Genomic DNA, 6,490 nt, shown 5'->3' with positions numbered 1-6,490 from the left:
AAAATCAAATGTTATTGACTCTTTTATAGGTTAATTATTATTCGTATTAAATTTAATTATAAGATAATATTAAATACGTTTAAAATTTTTAAAAATTAAAATAGAAAATAAAAAAAATTTAGACTAAAATAAAATATTTAAAACATTAAATACTAAATTAAAATTTAATCAAAATATTAAAAACTAAAATAATATTTTATCCCTTAAAATATTATAATACAATGGCTTTATTTCGAGAACATATGAGTCATAAGATTCCTCTTTGTGGAACCTGAACAGAGTGGCTCTACTCGCTAAGTTGTCATGTTCTACCAAGTAGCTAACATTAAGAAATAAGGGAAAGAGAAACTAGGGTTGTTATGCTGACACCATGTTTTCTAATAGAAATAAATAATTTATTCAATTTTTCACTGGACTTAACCTTTTTAGTTTTTACATGTATATATATAGTACATCATTTTTTTTTTAAATGAGAGAGCTGAGCCTTCTCTTTTTTTTTTTTCCTAATGTAAACATTAAAATAATGCAATTTGTGTAGAATAATAATATGCCTTTAATGGAAACCTGACCCAGCTAAAGCCGGATTTTAATATGGACTATTTGTTTATGTTGTCATCAGTAAAACATTTCCTTTTAACAAAAAAAAAAATAAAAAAATAAAAAATTATTCAACGGGACACCAATCTTTTGTATGAAGAAAATTGTTTTTCCTTTCAACTAACTAAACATTTTTTAACCTGAAAATAATATTATCATCCATCATTTAACATGAGTAGTGGAGACATCCATGCATCTTCTCAAGTCTTCCAACTAAGTTCATAAAGTCAATGATGGGAGAAATTAACAAGATTATTTAAGAAATTAATAATGTCCTCCTCCACTCCACTATTTAACAATTCCATACACCCAACTAACAATAATTAGGAACTTCCAAGAACATAAAACATGAAAGTACTACTTACAGGGTGGTTCTGTGGTATCTAGCTCCACCCATTTTGAACAATAAAATAAAAAAAAATAAAAAAGAAGAAGAAAGAAAATTACAGGACTTGGCATGTGCCTTGTTATTATTTTATTTTATCCTACATGGACCCCCTTGTTTCTCTCTCTTTCTTTTTGTGTGATCTTGAATTTACACTTTACAAATAAATAATAAATAATATATAAGCCTAAAAAACATACATGTAGTCTCTTCCCCACTATAGGTGCTTTGCTGGCCCATGTGAACTGTTTTGTTTTTGTTTTAAATCTCTGATCTGAGTTTCATGGCGGCTCCGGAATCTGACCCACAAAACCAATGATCTCCTTTTGAGATGGCCCATTATTCATCACATAAAAGTCTGTCAGATAGGTACCTTGTGCACCCTCACATTGCAAAGAACAAGACACATACCTCTCATAATTGAAACAAATAATTCTTCTTTTTTTGCTTCATGCCATTGTGCCTTTTATCACAAACTTCTGTGATGACATCGATCTCATCATCCCAAATATTGAGAACAAGTGAAAAGAAAATAATATTAATAATAATAATAGAATTTTGTTTTTGAAAGGAAAAAAAAAAAGAAGTAAAATACATAAACTCTCTTCCATCCAATCAGAAACTTCCTTATCTTGTCTCATTCAACCGCGTCCACTGAAGAAAGTTTATTTGTCGCAATCTCATAACGGTTACCTCCTTCATCTTCCACACTATCTCCATCACCATCATCATCGTCATCTACTACTTCATCATCATCATCATCCTCCTCTTCTTCTTCATGATCATATTCTCTCTCTCTCTTTCTAGATTCATCATCTTCATGGCATGCATTATTGTTGTTATTACTCTTATCCACATCCTTATCCTGCTGCTGTTGTTGTTGTTGGTACTGAGGGGGAGGCCTCCATTGCTGCTCGGGTTGCACCATCAACGGCTCCATCATCATCTCATTGGTCTTATTCGTGATGTGAAAGGAGAAAGTGTTGGTGTTCTGGCCTTTGCTTTTCTCTCTGTATAGAGCATCGAGTTCATGAAAATAGGGACAAGTCTTGCTATCTTCTCGCCTTTGCTTCTTGCTCTCTTTCACTTTCTTGAAGTACTTGTTGATGTTCTCCCACTTCTCCTTGCACCTCTTGGCGCTTCTGTTGTACCCTAGCCTCTGCATCCCCGCTGATATGTCCTCCCATAACGGAGCTTTTGGTCCATTCTCCTGATACTTGGGTTCCATGCTCGTTCGAAGCCTTATCAAAGCATGTACTTCAGCTTTTGGCCACCTTGATGATGAAGGACTCGACAATGGACCCGGACTGTCACCGTTAGTCAATGCTGCAGGTTGTAATTGTTTTTGCGGTTGCGGTTGCGGTTGCGGCTGTGGTTGTGGATGTGGATGTGGTGGTGGTTGTACTTGTACCGGTGTTGGTGTTGGTGTCGGTGTCGGTGTTGGTTGTTGGAAGAAATTGGCACCAAAGGAAACTGTGATTGGAGGTTGTGGTGGTGGCGGTGGTGGTGGAGTTTGTTGTTGGCCGGATAACTTTTGCAAGAATGCGATAACGGCGGCGTCTTTTGCGGCGGCGGTTGATCGTTCTTGAACGAGAATGTCGTGCTCTCTATTGATCCTGGTCATCTCTTGCATCCTCCATGCATCTTGCTGAGCAACTTGCTCCCTCTCCCTCTTGTCAATGGCTTCCAAGAATCTCTTCTGCATCTCCTCCTGCTTCGCCAACACCTGCCTAGTCAGCCTCCTGAAGTACTCCTTCCATTTCCTCTTATTCCTGTACTTCTCCTCCAGGTCCTCGTCAGAGGCCGTGGAGGAAGAAGTCGAGGTAGAAGAGAAAAGGTTGTTCATTATGGGCAAAGAATGTTGCACACGACTATCAGTATTATTGATATTATTATTATTTTCTTGTGACGATGGATTAGGGTTGGTAACGACAGTTGTGGTGGTGGTTGGTGGTGGTGTAGGGTTTGTGGATGGAACAGTGGTGGTGGTGGTGGTGGCGTCACTAGGCCTTGTTGGTAATAATGGCAGTGTGTTTGTTGGCAAAGTGGGTGGTGGTTGTGGCTTTGGTGTAGGGTTGTATGAAAGAGTGATGTGATTGGTGATTTGTAGGTTTTGATTTTGCCTTCGGATTTTCCACTTCGATTCTCTTTCGTTCTCTTGTGGTACTTGTAAACGTTCTCAAATTTCTCTTTACACTTCTTTGCGCTTCGATGATATCCAAGTTCTCCTAGTTTCCTAATGTATAGTGAGATAAAGAAAGAAAGAGACTACAAACTGTTAAAAATAGAAACAAAAATATTCACGTAAAGTATATAGGGTAAAATTTTTGCTTTTTTATATGTACTGCCCGGACCGTACGAAATTAGAAAGAAAAAAAAAATAAAGAAAGAAACTGATGATGATGATGTATTCATATCGGAAAGGACGAATTCCAGGAAAGAAAAGAAGACAAATTAAAACTCAACAAGACTCGAGCAAATTCCGCAGAGTGTTAGTAACACTGACACAGAATAATATGTAATGATTCAATTGATTTCTTTCAACTCTGGATCCGAGACATGACATGCATATTATTATTCTTATCCTGAAAGGACTTGATAACTTGATCACTTAATTAACCGATTTTGAAATCTATGTAGTAGGAAGAAAGAGAAGAAAAGAAAAGAAGCATGGATAGATGTTAATGAATCAATGATGAAGAAGGTACGGTGTATAGTGTATACCTTGAAACTTCTTCCCAGAGTGGACCCTTGAGACTTGAATCTCGAAACACAGAATCCATATCCGACCTTATCTTCAAGAGAGCCAAAGTTTCTTGCCGGGGCCACCGATTTCCACCACCAAAGTTCATCTTCTCACCCTCATCGCCACCACCCTCCTTTATGCTAATTTCCGACCCAATGGCCTCGGCGCCGCCCTCCGCCGCCGCCCCGGTGGAGGTTTCCAACACAGTAGGGTCTCCTAGCTGCATGTAGCTATAGCTATAGAAAGCTACAGAAGAAGATGATGTATGTCCCTACCCTCAGGAATGAAAGCAATTACAGCCTGAGAAAAAAAAAGGGAATATATCAGAAAACAAGGGGAATAGTATACTCATCAAAGGGTTTTTATTATGCGCATGGAGATGCTTTCAGGGGTGAAAATATATTTTTTTATTTTTAGGTGGGATCTCTCTGTCAATTTCGTGATATATAAAAGAAAATGGAGAAAAAAATAAATTATATTATGCTGCTTTAGTTTAATTAATTTGCTTTGGGTTGTATTTATTATCATTATTGTTGTTCTTTTATTATTTTAACCCTATGATTATATATATTGGGGGGTTTATGGAATCTTCAGTTTACTTTCTTGCAGTAATGATATAAACCTTTTTTAAAAGAAAAAACCTTTTATTATATTTAGTAATTAAAATTAGATATAATTCATGTTTTATAAATAAATAAATAAATAATTCTTTTTATATTAGGAATTTTTGTTGATTTTTTTATTTTTAAAGGACAGAGGATTAGCTTTGGGTTCTGTTATGTGTGTCATACGTAAGTGCTGGAAAAAGGAAAAGGAAAGCTAAGGGATAAATTATAACATAGATCGTTCAAAGCGAAAATAATAATGATAGCGAGATATGGTAGTAAAAAAATGGAAAAGATAATAACAATACTAATATTTTTTATTTGATATGTATTTTTAAAAATTTAGAACACATGTAGTAGTGGGAACAGCCTGCAGATAGCGACGATGGAGATAATAAGATGGCCCATACCCCATTTGTAGGTCAGCTTTGCTTATTGGGGTTTCTTTTGCATTTACCCAATTGCCCCTTATGTGGATATATAAATATCATACACCTTTTTTATTTTAAATCAAAAGATATATGGTTGAAAGTTGAAACACTCGCCAAATTATTTTTGAGAAGTGTAACGTTTGGCAGAAATTTATGTATGTGCAGTTAATTTTATATAAAGCAAGAATTATTAAATATTAATTTAGTTAAATTAATTAAATTATTTAATAATTTTTAGTTATTAATTTTATATAAAATTAACTGCATTTGAATTTTTACATATAATATATTTTTTTTCAACATTTAAAATAATTATTTACAGTATAAATATTTGTAGATAGATAATCTAATATTAGATTGAATAAATTTTAATATTATATTAAAATTAAAATTAAATATGCTTAATTTAATTTTAAAAATTAATTTATAAAGTAAAAGAGGTCTCATATTATAAATTATATAAACTTTCATCATTAAAAAATGTATGATTTGTAGTAGTCTTAATAAATAGTGAAACTCTCCATTCAAAGTGCCTTTAACACACTTGTGTTTGATGAGATTAATTAGACTTTATGGGATACTTATTATCATTAGGTGTTTTTCCAATATACTCCACAATTCCTATATAAAAAATTGAATTAAATATTGCAAACCCTAGAATTTATATTAAAAAACTGCTAAACAGGGATGGGAAAACGAAAATATCTCATAACTCCTTTTGGTATAGGAAATATATCTCATAAATAATATAATAATTTACATACACAATAACATCTCTCATATATAATTCCTCAACAAATTAAAAGTTCGAAATTAAATAATTGATTTTGAAATCTCATTAATTAGTCTTTCCTAGATGAACTTGATACTAATTTTTGTTTGCACCATCCGTACCCGAACTATATTATTATATATTAAGGATGTATATTTTAATTCGAGTATGTTACATATACACTAAAATTAGTTATTAAAATTAATCACTAATATAAAATATATTTAAGTACAAATATATATATTAAAAATAAATTAAATTATACATATATTTATATAAAAATATATTAATAATTAATTTTAGTGTATAAATAATATTTTTTATTTTAATTTCATTCAGACTTAATCATAGTTATTAAGGCTCTTCATTCGCATCTTTTTTTTTTTTTTTTTGAGAAATAGGGAAAACTAACCCAAACCAATTCTAAAGCCACGTGGTCAGGCTTTCGTATGTTAATATAATCCGCATTCAAGGTTGAAGCCATCATAATATGAGCCAAGTTTCTTTTTTTTTTCCCCCCTAAAAATGGTTTTCACACGTGCGACCAAATGGTTTATGGTTAAATAGATGTAGGCCACTTAGTGAAGGCAAACGCCATTTATGAGTGGAAGTAATAACAGATGACAAATGCAGTTAGCTTCAACCTAACACAATAAATAGAATGAGTTTTTTGATAGCTAAAAATCTTCTAACTCCTACTTGTTTCACCAATGTTTAAATTTTGTATTAGGGACCATATATATGATGAGGTGACTTGCCAATGAATATCACTGGTAAATTGGTAATACTTAAACTCAAATCTTCACTTTTTGAGAGTACTTTGAGGATTTAACTTCTACGTAATGATAGTTGTAAATTATTTTACGGAATAAATAATTATTTCTTACCTTCAAATATTTAAGTAATCATATAATTAACTATAAAAAAAACAAAACTAACATTGTAATTCTAAAA

The 6,490-nt window shown here is 32.6% G+C and overlaps 1 pseudogene; it reads right to left on the bottom strand.

Annotated features, from left to right (window-relative positions):
- Nucleotides 1–852: 852 nt before the first annotated feature.
- LOC112776419 (trihelix transcription factor DF1-like) lies at nt 853–4,308 on the bottom strand (annotated as a pseudogene).
- Between the last annotated feature and the right edge of the window lie 2,182 nt (nt 4,309–6,490).

This window comes from Arachis hypogaea, chromosome 19 (genome assembly GCF_003086295.3).
Source record: "Arachis hypogaea cultivar Tifrunner chromosome 19, arahy.Tifrunner.gnm2.J5K5, whole genome shotgun sequence".
In the NCBI taxonomy this organism is placed as follows: Eukaryota; Viridiplantae; Streptophyta; class Magnoliopsida; order Fabales; family Fabaceae; genus Arachis; species Arachis hypogaea.
Note: the sequence above shows the minus strand (reverse complement) of the source record. Positions and strands in the feature narration are given on the sequence as shown.